Source organism: Anser anser (genome assembly GCF_964211835.1).
Source record: "Anser anser genome assembly, chromosome: 12".
NCBI lineage: Eukaryota > Metazoa > Chordata > Aves > Anseriformes > Anatidae > Anser > Anser anser.
Genome location: NC_139733.1, coordinates 2,399,992 through 2,422,737, shown reverse-complemented (window position 1 = coordinate 2,422,737; position 22,746 = coordinate 2,399,992). Strand labels below are relative to the sequence as shown.

The 22,746-nt window shown below is 37.3% G+C and overlaps 1 protein-coding gene across 2 annotated transcripts in view; it reads left to right on the top strand.

The window, feature by feature from the left end:
• LOC310880329 (uncharacterized protein) overlaps positions 1-21,279 on the top strand; it is an 82,933-nt gene extending 61,654 nt beyond the window's left edge. The window contains exons 11-15 of one of the 2 annotated variants that reach the window (XM_083796006.1): positions 645-771; positions 11,527-11,599; positions 12,407-12,514; positions 14,379-14,447; positions 17,160-21,279. The gene's annotated coding sequence lies outside the window, so the exon portion shown is untranslated. The remainder of the gene's footprint in view (positions 1-644; positions 772-11,526; positions 11,600-12,406; positions 12,515-14,378; positions 14,448-17,159) is intronic. The other variant, XR_014571624.1, reaches the window with a different exon arrangement.
• The last annotated feature ends 1,467 nt before the right edge of the window (positions 21,280-22,746 follow it).

Here is a 22,746-nt window from a genome sequence, read left to right as displayed (position 1 = left end):
TCCTGCTAAAGTTTCTGGGTGTGCTGCTTAGCTGCTGGTCTTTCTCAAAGGCTGCAATTTTGAACGAGGCAGATCCATTATCCAAATACATATGCTCTCTGCAGCTGCAAATCCAGCAAAATCAAGGGGAGACTTCCCAAGGGGAAATCACACATGAAGATCAGGCAAACCAGCTGCACACAGGCACAGCTTCAATGAGACCAAATGAGCCACATCACTTCACACCAGGAGAAAAGTTGTACTGAAGTTGTTTTTAACTGATATTTTAAAATTGGCTCAATCTCTCTCTACAGATGAGTCTCAGTATTTGAAACAGGTAGAACATGTACATGTCAATAGGTCTATCACCAATAATATGTTATATTGTGTTGTGTCACAAGGTGTGTTGAAGAAAATCCCACTAATATAACTAGGAGTCATGAACTAATACAAAGAGAGAGAATTGGTTTTATTTATGAGAATTTACCTGTGCTCCAAAAATGTGTTGCCATCTCAAAGCTTTCTTTTTTTTCTTTCTTGTCAGAGATGCTTTCTATTTTCTTTCAGCTTTTCCTCATACTGCATACAATCATTTTAAGTCCTTGTGCACAGTCATCATTTCAAATGCAATTTGGATTTTTAATACATTTTTGCTTATTTTCAAGAACTATGGAGAGAAAGACGGCATGAGCAATGGGTGCTGCTGTAGATGATCTGCACCTGAGCTGTCCCACCAAAATCACACATACTGGCCTTCATGGTTTTTGTTACAAAATACAATCAATGCAGCAGGTATGTGTTTATCCATACATTATACTCTCCAGTTTATATGACATATTTGTGATATTTTTTTCTAATATCATAATTGTGACTCTGTGAGCTTCCCAATCCTGCAGTTGGAAAGTCCGTCCAATTTCTTCCTGATTTCCCCAAGAGAGCTTGTGTGCACCAGCAGTCTGTGTTTGAGGAATTAAGAAAATGTAATTATATGCTTAGATATCTTATGTCCCTAAATCGCTTGCTGATAAGTAGCTGCCAAATTTTAGCCCTGTATTCTTGGTTGTCTCCAGCACTGGGAGCTTTGTGGGTGTCAGAGGGACTTTTGGCATGTTCCCGGAAAGGTGCCAGCCGTGCTTGAGCCAGCTGTGCTTCTTGCTTCTGCCTCTGTATCAAACTGCATGTGTCTTTGAAAACTGAAGTTGTTGATGGTGAATATGTGCCTTAATTTGTACTTCAGCAGTTTCAGTTAAATTATAGCTCCTCTTTTACTAGCTGTATTCCTTCTGCAATATAGGATGAAATCAGTTCTTCAGAAGTTGCTGCTTGGTTAGAGTTCATGTACAATCGTTACCAATGTTTTTGTCTTAAAAGATCTTTCTTGACAGGCACATATAGAACACAAAATATTTAAGCATGGTGCATTTATGTCAGACATTCACATAGTAATTCATTCATATCTCTGTATATCATACAGTTTTGTGTACAATGTAAATAGCACATATTTTCCAAACAGCACTTATGCTTCAAGCCTAAATCTCCATTTATCCAACAAATAAATTTCTCCAACCCTTCAACCCAGAAAGCTAAACACTTGGTTGAAGTGGTGAACCCCTAAGTTAATGACATGGTCTATGCTGACGTCACTGGACGTGACAGTAATTCCACAGCATAAAACACAGCCAATATAATATCAACATGCCAAGCCTTAAGATAAAGTTTAAACTGAACCCCTTTCCGTAAAAAAAAAAAACTGTTTTCACAGTTGAAGTAGTTTGCAGAAATTTGTTTATATAAACAGAAATGTCATTTTTTGTAGGAGAAAATGTACAAGAAACACCTACACTGGTTATTTATTTTTTAATGATATATGTTTCAATAAGAAATATATTTAATCATTTTAATTACTCTAATTTGACTTTTATACTGTATTAGTGATTATACCTTTTTAACACTGTTATATAATACAATGACAAAGGGCATTCAAAATAGACTGTTTCAGTGGCTTTAAGTGACAATGTTTTGTAGCTTTTGGTTTAATGTTAATATTAATGTTTCAGTTCATTTTTCTACCTTGCAATACTTTATTTTCGATTCCAGAATAACTATTGAGTTGGAAATTCTGATTTCTGATCAGGAGGAAATCCTTTGCAAATCTGAAGAATTTGGAATTTATATGTTTTTATATCCTTTCTCTGTGTCTCAGTTTCCCCTTTTGTAAAAAGGAAAAAAATGGTCCTTCCATTGTGAAATACTTTGAGATTGACTTACAAAAAAATATTTATGTAAAATTGTTTTGTTTTGCTTATCGTGTTCTTATTCTATTTCATCAAGTCCTCTATGGACCAGATTCTCAAAAGCATGATGCTACCCAAAAGCTGACTCACCCATTTCTAACCTTCCTCCTCTCTAAAAAGTCTTTCCATCATGCCACCTCATCACAGCAGCTCCTACCCACTGCCTGCTGTGATTTTTCCCATTCCCTCCCCTAAGGCAGGATGCGGGCAGCAGCCCAGTGAAGACCCTGAGATTTCTGGTGCTGCCATAGCTGAGCCATGGGGCTGCTGCACTGGGCGACCGGAGCGGTCTGGTGCAGGCAGTTTCAGCCCATCCCCAGCTCTGGCCTCTCTGCCTCAAGCTGGTGTTCACTGCAGCCATGGCAAGCGAGTAGCAAAAGTTGTCTACAAGCTTGCAGGTCTGATTCCCTCTTTAGGAGAAAGACCAGAAAAAAAAGGAAGTCTTGAATATCACGATCGCTTGTTTTTTAATGTTTCAGTCACTAACTTGCCATGTTAGGTTCTAAAACTAGACCATGACCCTGCAGTGGCCACATCATTATTACCACACCCAAGATAATGGAGACATCACCCAGATCTCAGCTGGGTCCTGTCCTGTCATCCAAGCAACAGCTGTCCTGAATTAAACTCATAACCAGTCACTCTTGTAAGGCAGAATATTGTTCAGAATAGGAAATGTGTAAGGAAAATATTGCTGTATAGATCCATTTTTGAAAAGTTAGTATTTCTGTATGAAAAGAGTTTAATACACTTTAATAACACCAACCAAATATGTTGGAATATATTTGGATACAGTTATTAGCACTCAGGTAGACTAATGTAACTGTCTAGGAGATACTCTTCAAAATGAGCCTGGCAATACAGAGCATTTGCTTTCTATACTCTTTTGCATTCTGCCATCACATATCTATGCTGCAATTTGCAATGTATAATATTCACATTATTGCCTTAACTACCATGTGCTTTATGAGTGGCATGTGACAGGGACTTTGAGGGAAGAGGAGAGGGAAGGGTTTCCAGCTGCTCATGTATCATGCTTGCACCCACCTGACAGCTTCTCCAGACAGGGTTGTACGTCCCCTCATCAGTTGGAGTGAGAGGCAGGGCATGCAGCTGGCTTTGCTGTTTCCCAAATGCTATTGCAGAGTGCACCATGGGGCAGATCAGGATCATGGGGTGTTTTGAAACAAAATGGCTCTTGGCTGTGCAAAATAGAAGTAGCCGTTAGTAACAAAAGTGTGGGTATTGTGCAGCACACATAAACTCATTTACTTAAGCAAAACCATGCAGATGCACCTGAGGTTACCTTTTGAACTCTCTGAAATACATAGCAGAAACTAACTGTGCAGTATGCTGATCTAATTGTGCATACACAAGGGAAAATGCTTTGCTACATTCTTAAATAAGCTCTGTAGATAAATTGGATGCTATCAAATTAATAAGTTTATACAATCAGAAAGCACAGGAGATATTGGCTATCCTTTTACTCCAGAAGATAGTTTTGTACAGCAATAAGCAGAAGACCCAACTATACAGTGCCAAGCGTATCTCACAGGTAACATCCAGAACCCTGGGAAAACAGGATGTATGAGAGGCATTTAAGAATACTATAAGGTTGCCGTTAAAGATAGAGAAATAGCAAAATTGCTGTTCAAGTCTTATTTAAATTCTACTCCCCACTGTTTTCCATTATGTTTGAAAACCTGGAAACAGTTCAGCAGCCTGTCAAAAAAAAAAAAAATTACTTTTCTGTAAGTGGGAGAGCTGACAAAATTACAGCAGCTGGGTATCTATTCCTCTGCACTTCACTGTGCAGAGCTACAGTGGATCTTCCTGCAGAAAGCTAATCAAGGTGGAAGAGAAAAATTGGTTTCATTAACAGTCTCTATCACTGAAGAGTCAAATAATTTTTCACTCTTAAGTTGCTTTCAATTACAGAGATATTACTAGAAGTAGTTCTGTGACAGAGAGTTTTAACGGTGTTTTTTCTTTTTTAGCACTTTGCTTATTGTGCTCTCCTGTTGCACCCATTGGTGGGTGCAGATTAACACCTGCTACTGTTTTTACAGAAAATGATGAATGGTGCCATTACTGGCACAGCTTTATGTGAGCAAAATTATGCTTGTGCATTTTAACTTTTGTAGTTACAGTAATTACCACAATTACTTTCAAATTATAGTTTGCATGGACCCTGCACCAAAGCTGAAAAACTGCGAGCAACCATCTACCCACGGTTCTTGGAGAGGACTGTAGGCAAAATGTAAACTGCGGGCTTGCTCCATGCCTTCCTTGAGTCAAGAGAAAGCTATAAGGCACCCGACTTGTTTTGCCCTCAGCTAGCCATTTTCATAACACTCCTCTCTAAGACATGTATAAGGAACTCACATTTCAATTTATAGCTATATTTGATTCAAATATGAAGTGTGTAGTTCCAAAGCTTGAGTCAAATCACAAGTGCTTATCTGGATTTTTGCAATCTGACCCATGTGACTGAACTAATGGGCAAAGTTGTACTTTGGAGTTAACTGCACACATCAGTTGTACCAGCCATTATAGTTCATCTACCAGCCATTATAGTTCATCTCACCTGGTGTTGACTGTTGAATGTCTGAGCAATCTAAGCTGCTCATCATGGTTTCCTTGGCAGTTACTGGGGATCACTCCACCAAAGACAAACGAGTGGTATTGATAACAGTTGCCCTCCAGTAGTGTTGACTATAGAGGGACCTAAGAAAACTGGCTTGGACCAGAAGCCCAGCTTTTACTTAGACATCTAGCTGAGCTGAAGGAAAACTGCCAACACCACGTAGTCAGATACTGCCCTTCATCCAGTTAAGCAGCTGTCACACAGTTGCATTTTCTTATAGGTAAAAGATGTTAAAACAAGGATGTTTCTGAATGCAAATCTTTTTTTGTTTTGTTTTGTTTTGTTTGTCAGGCTGAGTTTCCTACAGTGAGATGTACAGAAATGATAGCCCGTACTTTCTGAAAGGTGATAATTGAAAATGTAGTTGTTAAGAGATCTAATAATCTTTTAGATTGTTAAACCTATAGCTAATAAAAACATTAATGACCTATTTATCTGTTTGTTTGTTTCCTGGAGCTAACCATGAAACTAGTCATCCTTTCCTTGTTTTGTGGTGAGACCAGAAAAAGTATCTTTGTGGTTTAATCTGATATAAAATTTTCTCTAAAATACTTTGCATAAAAATTGTTCTTACAGAGAAATGTATTTTCAAAAAACAAAACAAAACACTATTCCTATATCATGTTTCTTGGAATTAATCATCTCCATTCATACAAACTGACCATTATATCTTTCTGTTGACAGCACTGTGTTTTCTTTTCTTTTTCTTTTTTTCCTAGTACATTTGTAGCATGTGGATCAAAGGTTTATGGATTCTTGTCTTTTCTTGAACCCAGAAGCAAAGTAGCAACACAGCCAAGTTTTGAAAGTTTGTAAATCATTAAGAAACAAAGCAGACAAAACATATAGTGTTCCCAAGAGACATGAAAGCATCTGTGTTGTGATCTACATACACAAATCTGTTGGGACTAAAGTTAGTTGTTCAGTAGGACTTGGAATGCATTATGATTCAGATCTTCTGTTGTAACTTTAAGGAATCAGTCTATATGTTTTGTCTCAAATCCCTCAAATTCTATGTTTGTAATGGAGTTGAACCTGTCCACTACTCTGGACTGAACTTCAGATTTCAGGACACTCTGATCTCCATCCAGATTTCAAGTACATGTCTCATAATACATGTTCTCCTTGAAAGCAAACACTGTAGAGGTTTCCTAGGCTTTGGTTTCTTTACAAACCTGGTAAGAAAAGCTATCCCTATTGAAGTTAGTGGGGCTTTGTCACTACCTTCAGGATTTCATCCCTGTTTCTTACTGTTGTTTTCTTGCTGTGGATCCCTGGTGATAGTTTATCAGAGGTCTCCTTTTCTGCTTGCTTCACCTGACAATGTTTAGCCTGACTCCACACAGTCAGCAAGGTCAGTATCAGGCAGGAAAATGGCATGTGCTAGCACATACAGGTATTACTGTCGTTCACCTTTCTTTTCATAAACAGTTTTACTCAGTGCTAATGCTTTATTAGGGCTATCGTGAGGTTCCAAGCCAAATGCCTTATATAAGTTATACATCTGTGTTGTTACCTTCATCAGTTTGTTTGACAGGACTTATTTTTCCATAAAGTCTTCTTGACTGGCACCAATTATACTGTCATCCTTTAATTTTCTACTAATTGAATACCTTATCAGCTTTTCCATTACTTCGCTTGGGACTGTTGCCAGACTAACTGACCTATAATTACTGTGATCATTCTGCTTCCTCTTTTGGCAATGTTGCATACTTCTACTGTTCTCTGGCAACCTTTGGATTTATAGTGCATGAGCTCTCTGATTTAAAACATAATCATCTCTAATAAAACGATTTTAACAGTGACTTTCCTGAAATATGCAATGCAATATCCTACAAACTTATCTTTTTTCTTCAAATACTAAACAATAGTGTTTGTCTGCATGCATCTGTATACCATATATGTTGTTTCTGTCTTATCTGTAATATTAATAACAATGTTGATTTAAGCAATCCAGTAACATGTTCATACCATTTTAAGGAATTGTAGGTAAGTGGATATAGTTCTCAAACACATTCTTATTTTTCTTAGCAATGAATATTTCCTTAGCTTTCTTTATGATATTTCTATGTGTTTTTTTCTATTTTTTTCTCATTTAAACAGACCACTGTCTGATTTGATACATTTTCATATATACAAGCAAGAGAAAGTTAGAGGTTTTCTGTTATGCAGCAAAGTTGTGTTATGTTTTAGTGTTTTCTGTCAAAAAAAAAAAGGAAAAAAGAGAGAGAGACATAATCACAAACACTGTTCAGATGTAATCAAATGATCAGAAAAGATGCCTTGATTGAGTTTAGTCCTTTCAGTGCTGAATGGTGTTATTTTACAGCCCAGCGCATTTATTGTATTATGTCCCAGTAAAGATCAAGATATCCTCAGCTCAGGCTCCTCTTTGTTTCCTTTTCCACTGTCCTTTTTTTTTTTTTTTCCTTTGTTTAAACATGAGTTATTTAGAAATTCTACTTATTCTCCTAAACTCATTCACTCTTCCTTCAAATGACGAGTATACTTATGTCACTGCACCAATCCATACCAGCAGAGCAGTTTGAAGTTTACCAGTGACATTTTGACAGCTGAAGCCTGTATTTTCAATTTACTGGGTTCTGTATCTCTCCTGTTTACTGTTGCTTCGCAAGAGAATGATATTTTATAAACACCTAGTAATTTTGTTAAAATAAGGAGCTGGACTTTTAACAAGAGAGCACTTTTTTTAAGGTTTGGCATTCAGATATAAAACAGATGTTTATTGTACTTTTTAAGTGTCCAGAAGATCTTGTCAAAAGTGTCTGGCATGTACAGTTATTTTTATGTTATATAGAAGTGTATATTATTCTTTGTTTTCATGTATTAACTCACGTATATTATTTCATAAATGAATTTTGTTTTCTTATTATGGAATAATACTTTTGGTAATTGCCTACAGCTCTGCATATAAATGTGCTCTACAAAGGTGTTTGGATTAAAGATGTCTGGCTGCAGCTTTATTAAACAAACTGTTCATTAATCTCAAGTATTATCTAGCATGCCAAAGACTTTCCCTTTGTAGACATTATGGGTTTATCTATGGAATCTCTTCTCCAGTCACTTGGGCTTTCTTACCTCTAGTATGCCAAACCCATTTCAGTTGTTTCCCCATACAGAACACAGGGTGTAATAATGCAACTTCAGCCAAGAACTGAAGTCTTGATATGCAGCTTTGCATTGCCAAATCACATTAGCAGTCTGGATGGGACTATAGTCCTCACATTGTGGAATGCAGATCTCACTTTTAAAGTTGCATCAAAGAAAAACAAAATAAGATCAGCTTGTTAATGGTATTTTTTCTTGAGACATCAGTCCTTTCCAGGTATTATTCTTAAAAGAGAACCTTCTTTGTTAAGAAAGTAATGCTCCAGGAATAGCAGCCATTCCGACTAAAATATTCACACTAGATTCTGCAGAGTCCACCAGTTCCTGAGCTCTTGGCTAAGTTCTTACCCCTGAATAAGGAAAGACAAAAACAGGAAGGCTTAGTTCTTAAAACCTCTCAGACAACAGAGTTTAGGGCCAGGCTAACCATGTTGCGTGCCAGTCTCAGCCTTAATCAGTCTCTGCCATTGTTTGTGCTAATTTAAATCTAGGGCAAGACTGTTGACTTCAGTAATGTTGACTTCAATAATTACAAGGAAAGAAAAATCTGAATTTTGACCTATTTTTCTTTATGACACCATTTCCATTCTCTTTCATCTTATTTCTTTTGTCTTAGTCTAGGCCCTCTCCTTTTCCATCAGCCAGTTAGTCACCTCTGCAGTTTCTTTCCTCTCTTTTTCAGTTTTTGTTTTCCTCTGATCTTTTCCTCATTCTTCTACTGAAAATACAGTTTTAGCAAATAACGGTAAAAAGGTATTTTTCCTGGACTAAGAATGAATTTATACAAGAGGGACTTAATACTACTCTCTGTGTAGTCTGATTCCCAAAAAAAATAAAAATAAAATGAAAGCTAATTATGCAGTGGTTAATTGAGCAAAAGGGACAACTATAAATAAGCCTAAATTTAGAGTTACAACTATTAAGTCAAAGCCTGCTGAAGACCATGAGAGTATTTTCACCAGCTTCAAAAGGATCTGAAGCACACCCAATCTTACCTTGCTATTTAGCACAACTTTAGGTTAGGACTGCAGTAACAACCTAGGGAAACTGCCTTGAAGGTTAAACTGGCCTTTAGTTTCAAAGGGAATGCTTGACAAATTTTGCCAGACTCTCGGGTTTTAATTAAAGGACTGGAAATTTTCAAAGTGACAACTACTTTAAGACTTCTTTTACTTCTTTTTCTTCTTGGGTGGATCAAGTAAAGTAACCGAAAAAAGAACATCTTTGCTTGGTGTTTTTTTCTTTCATTCAGATGCCCATCCAAACTCCATTTACTGAGAGGAAAAAATATTCCTTTGACCTTCTTGATATCTTGTGCAGAAACAAAGTTATTGGGGATTTATCCATGTTTGTGTGTTATTGCACCAAGAATGTCTGCTATCTTTAACCAAACCAAACCAACCAACCAAAAAAAAAAACATTACCAGTCATATTTCTTCCTGTGATGACCTTGTGTATCAGAAATATATTCAGGAGAGTACCATTAACTGAATGCAAGATCAGTCTGTAATTGCAGTACTTAAAACTTATTTATTGAAAAATTGGTCACTCAGATCCTCTATAGAAATTTCAGGCCTAAACATGTTCCACTTTTGACTCATTTGTTGTGCCATGTGTATGATGGTTTCCTGCTTGCACAAAACACCTATTTTATTTTTTTAATTTATTTTACTTTGGGCTTTGTTATCCAGAGCAGTAGCCGTTTTTTCAGTGTTCCAAAGGGAATGGACATTGTGAAAAAACATAGTCTTGAAAGCAATGTCATGTGGTGCTACTGCCAAAGCACAACGTGTGCCTGAGGATCCAGAAGTTACCAAATGACACAAATCACACTGGCCGTGCTTTCTCTAGCATAAACAGATCTCCCGTCCGAAGTTATGTCTGTGCACATTATGTATGTGTACATGCTATTCTTTAAAAAAGCTGTGGTATGGTAGGCCTCCTAGGGAGCCATGGGGAGTTTTGGCTTCCCGCTCCTTCCTCCTTTAGCAGTCTGCGTGAGATGGTGGCACACAACTTTGAACTTTGTTGTAAGATGTGTATATGAATCTTGTATATAGAAATGTATGTAAATATTGTAAGATTTCTATGCAATAAAAAGTACTGGTGTATATATACATATATTTATGTATATTTTAATCTTTTTTTTCTATCATAGGTCTGATTTTTCAATCAGTTTCACTGTTTAGATTTCCTTTATCCCATGGGCAGATTCACTATTTTCCTGAACCAGGAAGGCAAAAGCAAAATTGAGAATAAATTGTTTTCTCATCTGAGTTTACAGCGTCTGGTAATATGTAGGTTTCTTCTCCAGATAAACTGTACAAAAAATTAGCACTATGCCAAAATCCCTAGAGCGCCTGTTAAATACTTAAAAAAAGACTTGTTTTCACAAAGGACTATCACCCCTAATTGTCAAATCCATTCCAAACAAAACTAGGAGAAGATGAGTGGGTAATATTTTCAATCAGCAGTCAGGCCTTTAAAAACTTAACTGTGGGCAGTTAGAGCTAATGCTGCATTTTTGTCTTATCAGTCACCATTTCATGGATTTCATTATTTTCCTGGGTTTCTTTCTTTCAATACTTTAAATGTAATTTTTGACATGTGGGGAAGATGTATGTGACAGGACAGTGTTTGGAAAGAGAACTGCTGAGCTGATTTCCTCACGGTGTGGCCTGGTATGTGGAAGTGCAGGCCGCCCTGTCAGCTCGGGCTGGGAGGCGGGAGCTGGGCTGCTGCGGCCTACCTGCGAGGAAGGCCTAGGCCTGGGACCCCAGGTTACTTGGGTGCTTATGGAGTAACATCTGTTGAGAAAGAACTGAGTTTCTCCTCCATTTCTCACTGTCCTACAAGGATAACATCTAGTGGACTCTGTCTTGGCTCTTTTTTTACTTTGTTTTGTAATCCCTTTGAGGGCTGTTCTCCACCCTCTTTTCTTTCTCCAGTACTGTGTTGCTTAGAGGTATTGTCTTCCTCCAAGGTCTTTACGCTTTTAGCTAGAATTAATGACATTTGAGTCAGACAGCAAAAAGAAAACTGGATCTTTCCAGTTTGGGGACCAACTTTGTTGGCTTTGTAGAAGGACCAGCTCTGGAAATGGTTGAAATAAAGGGAAGTTGAACACTCATCTCTGCCCATATATATTAAAGGCTTTATTTTCAAAGAGGTCTCTGTTTTTGGAGAAAAGAAAAGCCGCAGGATACACTTATGAGGGAAATAATTTCTAAAGCCATGCCAGATACTCAACTCTTTCCTCTGGCCCGGCACTGAGAAGCAATCCTTAAGCTGCCTGCAGAGGACATCTGGTGATCCTGTGGTATAGGGGAGTCATCATGTTGCTTAGCCACTTTAGGACATCTGCTCTTTTTAGCTTTTGGAGAGTGATGGGACACAGCCAGAATTTGCAGTATTTTGAAATAGATCTGTCAGCAGAATAGTCCCTGAGGAGTTTTATCCCTGCTGGTGTAATTTCAGGTTCGTTCTCTCTTTGCTGTTTCCACATCAACCAGAAGAGACTCGGTACATCTCCAGAACAGAAATCAGAGAGGTATTTTAAAGCAGCTTTTGCCACATCTGTGGACTCTTCCCAAAAAGTAGGTTTCCAGACAGGAGAGATCTGTTCTGAACACTGAATATAAGTTTTTCCTGGAAATATCTTAGCCACTAATAAAGACAAGAAGTGCATAGCTTTGTAGAGTCAGCATGAATCAGGAGTTAGGGATCATATTAAGTTGTTGAGAGTACAAGGCAATCAGTACAGCTCTGAACTTCCCTGAACATGTCCTTGATGTGACACCCTAAGTGCCTGCTGCAGTGGTGATGTTTCTGTATGCCAGGAATGTTGAGGCTCAAACAGTCAACACCACCTACCATTTCATCCTCCCCTTGTACCACCTCCCACTCCACTATACTTGGATTCAAAATGTGAAAGAAAAAATGGTAGAGTAAATCATTCAGACATCTATCCCGATGGTAAGAGCAACTCTTAAGAGGTAAATCTGCTTAAAACATATGGGTCAATCATGGATCAGTAACTGTCTTCCACTCTCTGCTGCCTATTTTTTTGGTAAAAAGATGGCCCAACCTGCATCAAGTAAATAAGACTTAAAAAAAAAAAAAAAAAGATTAAAAAAAATAAGATAAACTAATATGATATGAACTCAAAGAGGATGGTATATAAATTTCCATCTTCTCCCATGCTACTCTCTGTAGCTGAATGCATCATTACGTAGCTTGTTGTATCAGATTTCCAACACTTTATTCCATTTTTATAAAACAAGTTTCCTAAATGCTTAAAATGTTGTGTGTTTATCTGTATTGATCCTCTGAAAAGTCTGACATTTTTGATTTCTAGATTTCTAGGTAAACACACATGAATATACACAGTAATTTCTGTATGGACAAGATGGACTGGGACCTGTGGAATTAATTTTATCATCCTTCTTAGCAGAAAGCTGAGCTGGTATGTAATAAATTATTTTTATTCTTCTTTAAATATGCACTTCTTTCATATTTCTAGGTAGAAAGCTACAGGAAAACTAAACTTATACTTATAGTCTAGAATGCCAACAATGAAGACCTAGGAAAATCTTTAGGAACATTGTGTTTAATGTATAAACTATCAAGAATGGTACAGAAATTTTTAATCCTGTCCTGAACAGATACAAATTATGTGTTTGGTGTTTGATTTTTTTGTTTGTTTGTTTTTAAGTCATTATGCAAATGAGTGAATTATTCCAGTTAGGTATCAAGATGTTCTTGGCTCTCGTATGTTTGGATTAGTGAAAGTAAGACATTAAAACTGGAAGGAGTATCAGTGTTTATGTAAATATGAATTCTTCAAGCATCTTGAGCAGTGAGAGCTAAACTGACTTGTGAAATAAGCAGGTATAAACTCTATTGCCTTCAAAAAAGATTTGCATGGTTTATGCTGTCACTGATTCCAGTGCAGTCAGTTAATTGAATAGATCTTATCTTCTGAAATCATCTTTGAGATTTAAGCCTCTTCTGCAGGTTTTCTAGAGACAGATATGTTTCTAGAAACATGAACTTCAGAATTTTAATCACTTTTTAAGACTACTGGCACCAGTGATATGCATAATTCACAAGTTTCACATTGCAGGCATGTTAAGGCAAATGAACTATTGCAAACGTAGCAACTTACTGCGTATGTATAAATCCAGAAATAAATATTTCACAGTTCACTGCTCAATGCAAAATGACTTTTTTTTCTCTTGAAATACAGAGGCAGCATTTTATGACTTCTATGGTCACCAATAGCTATGAGAGTGAATAGGTGGATTTCAGTATTTTGGTCATGGTCGAGAATGACTATACATTTTACTTTCCACATGTATTATATACTAAAATGCATACATATAAATTAACAGCAATTAGAATTTTAATTAGAAAAGTATCTTGTAATTAATATTTTCCTCTGCTTTCCTTCTTCAGAATCTGAAAGTCCTTTTCTGAATTTATTCAGAAATACAGTAGAGGTTTTTAAAGTAGTTCATTTGCAAATCTCCACCACAAAAGAGAAGTAGTAACCTCTAAGATACCCAAACACCCTCGGGGAAAATGGCAATGCCAATGCCAGGAAATTTTTCTTTAGGGTGCCCTTAACTTTATTAAAAATCTCTTTGTGTCTTCATGAAGGGAGCTAAGATGCTGATTATTATTCTTTGTCTGCTCCTCAGTTTTTCATTCCCATTTATCTTCCACATAGCATTAGCCAATACACGAAGCAAAGCACCCTTCTAGTACTCTCCATATGCTTGACACATCATGAAAAGCCACCCATGCTTCTGAGAGATGCTCCTGGCTTCTGTAGCAGTTCAGGGCAGGGAATGGAACAAAAGGGTTTGAATTAGGCAAATTAAGAATGATCTCTAAGATAAACAAGTATTATTCAGTAACCTTATTTAAATTCCAGGAAGTCTGAAGTCCATACCTCTTGCTTTGTATTGCCCAAAGCCTGCTCTTTGTCTGCTGTCAAATTTTCAATGTATGACTGGAGGTGACTGACTTTTCTGTTCATTACCAGGCATAACTATTTTCTCACTCTTCAGTAATGCCTTCACATGCCTCAGTTAAGCTTTGTGACTTTTGGCATGAATTCTACCAGATCTGAGAAGGAGGAGAAGGATGTAGCCCATTTTCTCTAAGAAAACTCAAGTCACTCTTTGTGCCCCACTCTATTGTCCCTGTCTAAAGTGATTGGAAAACTTTACCTCTTGCACCTGATTTTCTGTAGCTTCAGTGATACTTTAATAGACTAATTCTGATCTTTTTATTTTCATCTTTTTACATGTACTGTCTTTCAGTTTAACAAAGGAAAAAGAAGGGGAATAAAAACAAACTGCCTTCAGTCTTTCTGCTGGGACTGAAGATGGGTAAGCTTTGAATTTCATATAGCAGTGGCATGGGAAGGGTGCAGGGAGCATGGAGATTTCATATCATTCTGCAGTTATTTGCTTTAGTGGAGCTCACTTTCTACAAAGCTCAGTGAGTGGAGTAGGGGAACAGTTGTTTACCCTTTGTTCTTTACATTCATAATAGAAAAAGATGCAATTTAGAGCTCTGTCAAACATAGGCGATCCATCTCATGCAAGGTCTTGAAGTATGGCATTGTTCCAATTTGGAACAAAGCTCCAAAATTTCCAAATGTTCACTGAAGGAAATTGTTAGAGGAAAAAGAAAAAAATCACCCTGGGTTATCCAAATCATTTTAATTTGTCAAAAGTGAAGTGTTTTATTTTGGCTTTGATTACTTTATATTTTTGATATGATGTATCTAACCTTATACAAAATTAAATACCTCCTTCAAAAGCTATTTTTTTAAACCCAACCTTTAAGTCCAACAATACCTAAAAGGACCATCTGCTAGGGATACCACTTTGAAAGTAGGTACCAAATTTTTCACAGATGCATACAGAGATTGTCGAGCAGTGCATTTCAGCCATTTATTCATTTGTAATAGCTTGTTTAGATTTGTTTGCAACCATTTATTCAACCATGTTGAATAAGTCAGTCATCACAGTAATGCCAAGATGCAAGGGAGTCCACCTAGCATACACTGAACTCTCTCCTCTAATTTCATCTAAGTATGGGCCCAGAGGCCCCTAGGGGAGCCCATGGAGATGTGTGAGATATCATGGCATAGGCTGAGCATCTGCCTCTGGCTGATTGCAGTAACCTGTTGCACAGGTCACAACCCTTTTTAGCTGGAGGATGAACTGTCCTGGCAGACAACATTAACAAATGTCCCTTTTAATTTAAGTAAAGATGGACTGCATTTTGGGTTTCCATAACCTTGAAAGATACTTCTGTGAATTACCCTTGATCTGGAACTAACAGGACCAATGTCAGCAGGTGTGCCCAGACCATACAGATGGATTTAATGTATCCTAGAATAGCAATTGGACATAATGAAATATTTAAGGGCTGCATTATCTTTTTATTATTATTATTATTTCCTATACCTGGACATATATGAAAGCAACCTGGGAGTGTAACTGGGAATAGATGTTTTGAAATGATTGAAGCTAACATTGAGAAAAGGACTGTCCTGCCATGTCTCCTTTCATCAGCTGCCAACGTGTTGATCCTGTGGGGCTTGTTTGTTTTTGTTTGTTTAGTAATCAAGTGGTGGCCTTTTTAGTCATTCTTTAATCATCAGGGCATAACATGTTCACATGTGGCCATGACGCATAACTCCATCACAATTCCTTCCTACTGACTATAAAAGGCCTGACCACAGCAGCACCTAGGAGGGCACATTCACTCCTTGTTTCATGCTGCACTCGCAGCTTGATCACTGCAGTTTAGTCACTGGTATACAATTATGCATGGGCTCGAATCACCATATTTCTCAGAATAATTTGTTGGTAGAGAGTAGACCTCTAAAACACACAACATTAGTTTAGAGAAGTGATCAATTTCTGCCATTTGTTTATGTCCTTATTGAGTATTAATGCAGTGAAACCCTGGTCACAAAGAGCTATCGTTAACTAGTGCACATTTATTTGCTTAAGGAGTCTGATAATCAATCATCAGATTTCTCCACTTGTTTCATGGCATTGTATTTCATCACTTGTTAGGGTATGAAACATTATCATTCTTTACATAAGTTTGTTAACGGAATATTTATTTGAAGAGATTTCAATATAAATAAAGATTTTCTACATATATTTCTTTAAAAAGATTTATTTTTATTCCAACTATTTGCTTTCCTGTGAAAACTCCAGAAGTGTAAATGGCATGAAAATGGAATTATCCATCAAAAAGAAGGGGTGATCTCTCCAAGTCAGGTTTGGGTGGGGTACAGCAAAGGGCTTGATGTGTTTGGGGGATTTTACTCTCTGTCCTTCTTCCCCCACTACTGTAGATCATTTATCCTTTCAGAAAGCAAAGGAGGGCTGGTATAAATTAGGAATGGTAATGTAAAAGCTTATACCCACTGCATAAAAGTCTTTCAAATTAATACAAGCATTAAATTGCCAAAGTTTTTTCCATATACTGCAAATATTAAACATGACATGCCCGCTAGGGTTGGTATAAAGTTTTGTCAACATTTTTGGCATACAAGTTCTCAGCCTGGGGTCAATATTTTCTTGACCAAATTTTGTTGTTTCAGTTGCCTTTTTACACTCAAATATTGTAACTCAAATATTTCAACAAAAAAAAAAAAGAAAGAAATTTGGCAGGCTATTAGTCCATAATGTGGTCTAATGCCTTCGGGTATTTTTTTTAAATGTAAATCATTGAGATATTTAAGGTTTGAGGTTTAAGAACTGTGCACACACTTTAACAACTTCTTTTAAAAATATTTAGTATGCATATTTACTACATATGTATCTTATAAGGTCTAGAGATTAAACTGGAGATTACTTGCTAAAATATGCAAACTGCTGTCCATGAATAAACATCCTCATGAACTGCTATTGAAAGTTTCTTATTTAAAAAATGTTGTTTAAAACTACAATAAAAGTGAAGGGAAGTAAGATGGGGGAAGGAAAAAGCAATGTTTAAGTAACTGTAATGGTTTATCTTGGCCACAGAAAATAAAGACGTTCATTTTTTTTCTCCTGGGATCTCATCCAAAGCCCACTGAGGTCAAAAGAAGATTTTCCACCTATTCCCATGTGCACTGAATCCAGTCTCTGCTCTGTTGCTCCATTACTGGGGTATGCTGATGTGCTACAGCAGCCGCCCACATAACACAGTAGCCCACCCATATGCCATATGCATTACATAGGTTTTGAGGTAAGTTACTGGTGGCAAAGGAACTCTCCTCTCGAGCTTCATTCCTGTCTCTGTAAATTTGAATCAGATTTCCACTTTTGCCTTGACATCAGTGCTTACAAGTTATTCATTCACACAGTCCTCACTTAGTAAAATATGGGAGGAAAATTGTTGAATCCTGCAAGGGTACAAATGTTCCACCAGGCACGTGCACATAACAGTGCTACATACTACACAGCATCCATTGGCCTGAGAGTTATCCTAGGTATAACTTCATTTCGAAGTTGATCGTAACATCAGCCTGGGAACACATTTTGTAATTTTTTTAGTTAGGAATGACAGGATTTGTGTAATCAATGAACTCTGGCACAATAGCATACAATGCTCTTAAGAATGCAATTCCTGCAGTTTGTAGACAATCCGTTCCTTATGGTGATTTCTGGGAGCTTGTAAACTCTCACTAAGATGCTGGCAACATCCACCAAACATCTCAGACACATTGTCTTTCTGAACCTGAACTTCTTAAATGGTGGTTAAACATGTTGTCTGCTTTAGTTTCCTGTCTATCTTCATCATAATCCAGCACCTGTTTCCAATAAATTATACACAGAGCTGTATCAGCAACACCTTGGCAGCAGCTGCCACCCTGAAAAGCAGAATGCCCTTGAGGACAATACACCTGTGAACACATACAGTGTTTATTTAGCTGAAAGCCAAAACTTTAAGTTACATAAAGCAATTATCTAAAGCCTAATGTATGCCCATTATTAACACAAAATAACCTTGTTCTTAAAAACCAATAAAAATTTATTTAAAGGATTTTTTCCAAATCCCAGGGAAACATGTACTAGCACTGTGGATCTATTAGCCTAGGACTTAAAAGTCTGATGGTGGGAAGACATGTGGGGGAGGCTGTGTGTGCAGAGTAACAAAGTAATAGGGCACAGATTTGGAATTCATTATACACTGAGATGAGAGAAAGAGCCAAGCAGTTTTCAGAGAGGCTGTCAAACAACAGACTTTTTTTCATTTTAGTTCTGCATTATAAAGTAGCATTTTGTTGCTGAAGCATACAACTATTGTGTTTAAGATGGTGTTTGATCTTTCCATCACTATGAGACAGTAGGAAAAAATGGTCCTGGGAAAAAGGTTTTCTTATTACTAGAGCGAAACTTTCATATCCAGTTCACTACCAGCACTGCCCTTTTATGTAACAGTGAGCCTTTTTTTGCAGCACTAAGTAAAGTTACTTGTTTGCAGCAGATCACAGGATAATGCAAATGAAAAAAAAAAACAAAACAAAACAAAACAAAAAAATCATATTATTAAAATAGAACAGAAATCTGAGATAAGTTCTCAAGTTTTGGTAAAGCAAGAAGTAACACAAGGAACACTGTAGTTCCAGTAATTTGCAAAATACATTTTCAGTTCAATATGTATACTTGTATGATTATCTGGCACATGAACCTTATAAATCACTTAAAGGGAAAGACATTTTCTACTTAGTGTTTCCAAAATTAACACTAAATATGGAAAATATATATATGTGTGTATGTGTATGTATATATTCCTGTATAAACATTCATGAAATGCTTACATTTTTTAACTCATAATTCACAATACTTTAATTCCCTATCTGATGCTTCCTGATGCTATTTAAGTGATCATCTTAAGTGCTTTTAGGTGAAAATGCGCTTTAACACTTCTGTTTGGCCAGACCTGAAAGCTGTGGAAGGACTTGCTAATGACTATTACAGTTTTCTTAGGTGTTGCTTTTTTAAACACTTAAAATGTTCAATGATAATACATGTGGAGTGATGATGCCAGAATGTAGATATTTTCCCATTGATAATTTTGTACGATTAGATCCAATGGGTTATATTAGGTTTTGTGAAGTGCAAAACAAAATTCTAAGAGAATAACATTAACGTAACTTCATGATACATGCTTTGTCTTTCAAATGTGATTCCAAATGTAGCTAATTAAAGTAACTTATTTTGTTTCATATTTTATTATCAGATAATTTAAACTTTAACAGCTTTATTTTTTTTTTCCAACTGACTATCTCTAACTGCTCTATTGTCATCTCTGAATGAGAATGGTACGTTTCAGAGACCCAAGCTAAAACTTATGGAGTAAGTCAATGATTCCATTTCTAAACCTCCAAATGACTGTTCTGATTACTCATGCAAACCTATATTTTTGCCAGGTTTCCTTAAGAGTTTAATACAAGTAAAATTAATAAGAGCGTATTTTCTTCTCATAATGCACATGCCAATATGATAGAATGATTGTTGCCATATACAGATACAAACCTGCTTCTTTGGTTTCAATTTTCTTGGCTGTGTTTGATTATAATTGAATATAAATGCTAGAAGCACCCAGCTAAGATTCCAACTAAAAGGAAATTCAGTGACAGCCATGAAAAAAAAGAAAACTATTTATTTTCCCCTGGAGTGTTTAGCTTTTATTAAATGTCAACAAATCTAAAAACATGCTTTGCTAATCTATGGTGTGTATGGGAAATAAGTCACAAACACAAGTTACTGAAGATAATGTTTGCTTTGTTTTAGATAAACAGGATTCAGAGAACTGAAATCTCTCACAAGCATTTAAAACCTACCCCTTGTTTTCCTTTAACATTTGTCAGATCTCCCACTGGTGATCAAAGAATGCCAAGCTGCGGTATAGCATGGGGTCTGAAAGCAGACCTACATTTGTGATTGTTTGCTACCCTCTGTGATAAGTTTATCCATCAGTTTCTTTCCTGTTGACTTTCATGTGTGCTATTAACCCAGGATGTTATATTTTCTCAAACAGAAAATGGAATTACAAGCGGAAGATGCTGCTGCTTTGAAAGTCTGCTGCTGTGCTGCCCGTTGGAGACTTGCCTTGGGCATGAGGACCACAGACACAAAAACAGCTTGGCGCTGGGAGCCCCACTTTGCTGTGGCATAAGCTGGGTTCCTGCTGACCTCACATCTGTCTTTGCTTGGGTTTTGCTGAGGCTGAGATGTTAAAGTGGAAGTAAATGCTGTACATAAGAGAAACATGTCAGTCATAAATGAGAGCGCACAGCAACCATGCTTCATCTGGCACAGTATTTCATAGGGTTAAGGGGGGTGATGAGATTGTAGGGCTATGCAGGTCAGTATAGTCTCACCCAAGGGATCTCAGGTTTGGTTCAGTTTGGTGAAGAGGACTGCTAAGGCTTTATACACCTGGGTTGGCTTAGGAAGTGGTTGATAGAACAAACTATTGCTAGGATTTGACATTGCAGCCTATACGTCCAGGATGGAAGTGCTAAGACAACCAAAGGAGGAGGGTAGAACTGTGGACCACTGCTCCCCTGTCAACAATAACCTTGCTGCAGTGTGGTCTCTTCTATACATTAGCAGTCATCACTGGTTTCTCATGGAGTAATGTTTTGGCCAGGTAAATGTAAGGTTTGGGTTTGGTCTCCAGTCAGATGGTACCCAAAAATAAGTATCACATGACACCCGTCTCTTATTAAAAAGCTGAGCAGAAGAAAGCACAGATGCAAAGTAGTTTGGGCACCATAAACAAACCACCACCAGAAAAGCCAGGTATGTATCAGATCGTCTTTTTAGAGAACATTTTTTCTCAGGCGTAATGAGGTGGGAAGAGAGCCATTGGCAGAAGATTTTCCCTTACTGCAATGCCTCTTTTATTATTTTCATTAAATTTCTTTTCACTCCTGCTAATACACAGAACAATAAAATAAAGCAACATGAAAGTTCACAGTATGCAAGATTCATCTTGCATCCACAGAATTTGTGTAACCCATTTTAAACTGATGTTTGCTTGTTTAAGAAAGCACACCTGCACGTTACCACTTGTGGTAAATAAGTTTATTAGCCAAGGAATGTCTGCATACTTTCTGGAAATCCCATGTAAATGCAGTTATGTTTTCTGTTAAGATCCCCCTTTGTTAAAAAAAAAAAAAAAAAAAAAAAAGAACACATCTATCCCACTGCCACACTCCAGAAGGTAGGAAAACAAGCAGTGAATGATGTACAAACATGCAGGAAAGATGCAGGTGAAGAGATTCACAGAGATTAAAAACGTCAGTCCTGATGATTCAGTGTGTCTTTCCATGTAGAATTTAAGCATTCTGTTTCATATTATATTTATGTCAGATCAAATGCTCCAGTCAGAGACTGAGACTTTATTAGTGCCTCATTTGTATTTGTTTTTACTTTGAATTAAAACCTAAAGGTGATGACAGAAGAAATTCATATGCTTAGCATCCGATTAATAATTGAGAGCCACTCAACTTTACTAATCATCCATTTGAAGAGAATTTACTTATATGAAGAGATTGTTCCACTTAGGACAATTTTTTTTTACTTTTTTTTTTTTTTAAAGAGCAGAAGGGTGGAAAGAAAGTGAGGGGAGGCCAAGGAGCAAAGGGAGAAGGAGCAAAGTGGAAAGCTTTGATCGTTTCACCGAGGGGCTGAGGCAGTTCAAAATGAAAGAATCTCTCACCACCTTTAAAAAAAAAAATCTAAAAGAAAAGAAAAAAGAGGTGGTGGTGTGGAACAGAGAGAGCAGTGTGACAGGAGACAGAACATGAAGCAAGAGCCAAAGCCTCACAGTAAGGGCTGTTGTCAGGCTCCAAAGGAGAAGCTCTTTGCAAGACAGCAAGAAAACAGAAGAGAAGTAGCACCTTGGTTTCCTTAACAGACTCCCTAAAACCAACAAAATGCCAAGAGAAGTGAAGAAATCACAGGAAGAAAAATGCATTCAGGTGACTTTTCATTTTGCCTTTTTCATTACATCTCCTGTGCTATCTAGGTTATAAAATAATTGTGCCACAATGAGACTGAACAGCCTGGAGCTATGGAGAAGCCTGTGTCAAAGCTGCTGGGCAATCTGCAAGAGGAGCAGCAGGTCTGAGAATTTCCATTTCCACAATGGCCATGGCCTGCGTGTATGCTGGGGTTTGGAGAAGCTGGAGCCCACCTGGGTCAGGTGAACTTGAGACAAAAGGCATCTGTCAGCAGCTGGTTCACAATTCATGTGGGGCCTGCTAAAGCTGTGTCTGTTTTAAAATAAGCAGAAAGATAATGAATGTAGTATAAGGTTGTAATTTTGTCATAGCCAATTTGATTGGCACTTTTCTGCAGCCCAATGAAATGAGCAGGACTTTCTGCTGACCAATGTGCTATTACACTTGAGGCAGGATAGTCCTCGAATCTCCTACCCTTATACAGCCTAACTTTCTCTGTTTAAACCTTTTAAGCTACAATGCCTACAACACCTGTCAGTAAGCATCCTTTTGGCAGGCCAACAGAGGTGGATATACAAAAAGGCAAATCTGTGCCTGGATTGTTGACAGGGATCCTAATGGAGTACGTTTGTTTTAATAGGCATAACGTGATGGAAACCTCTACTATCATAATTTATTCTTAAAGAACTGCAGTT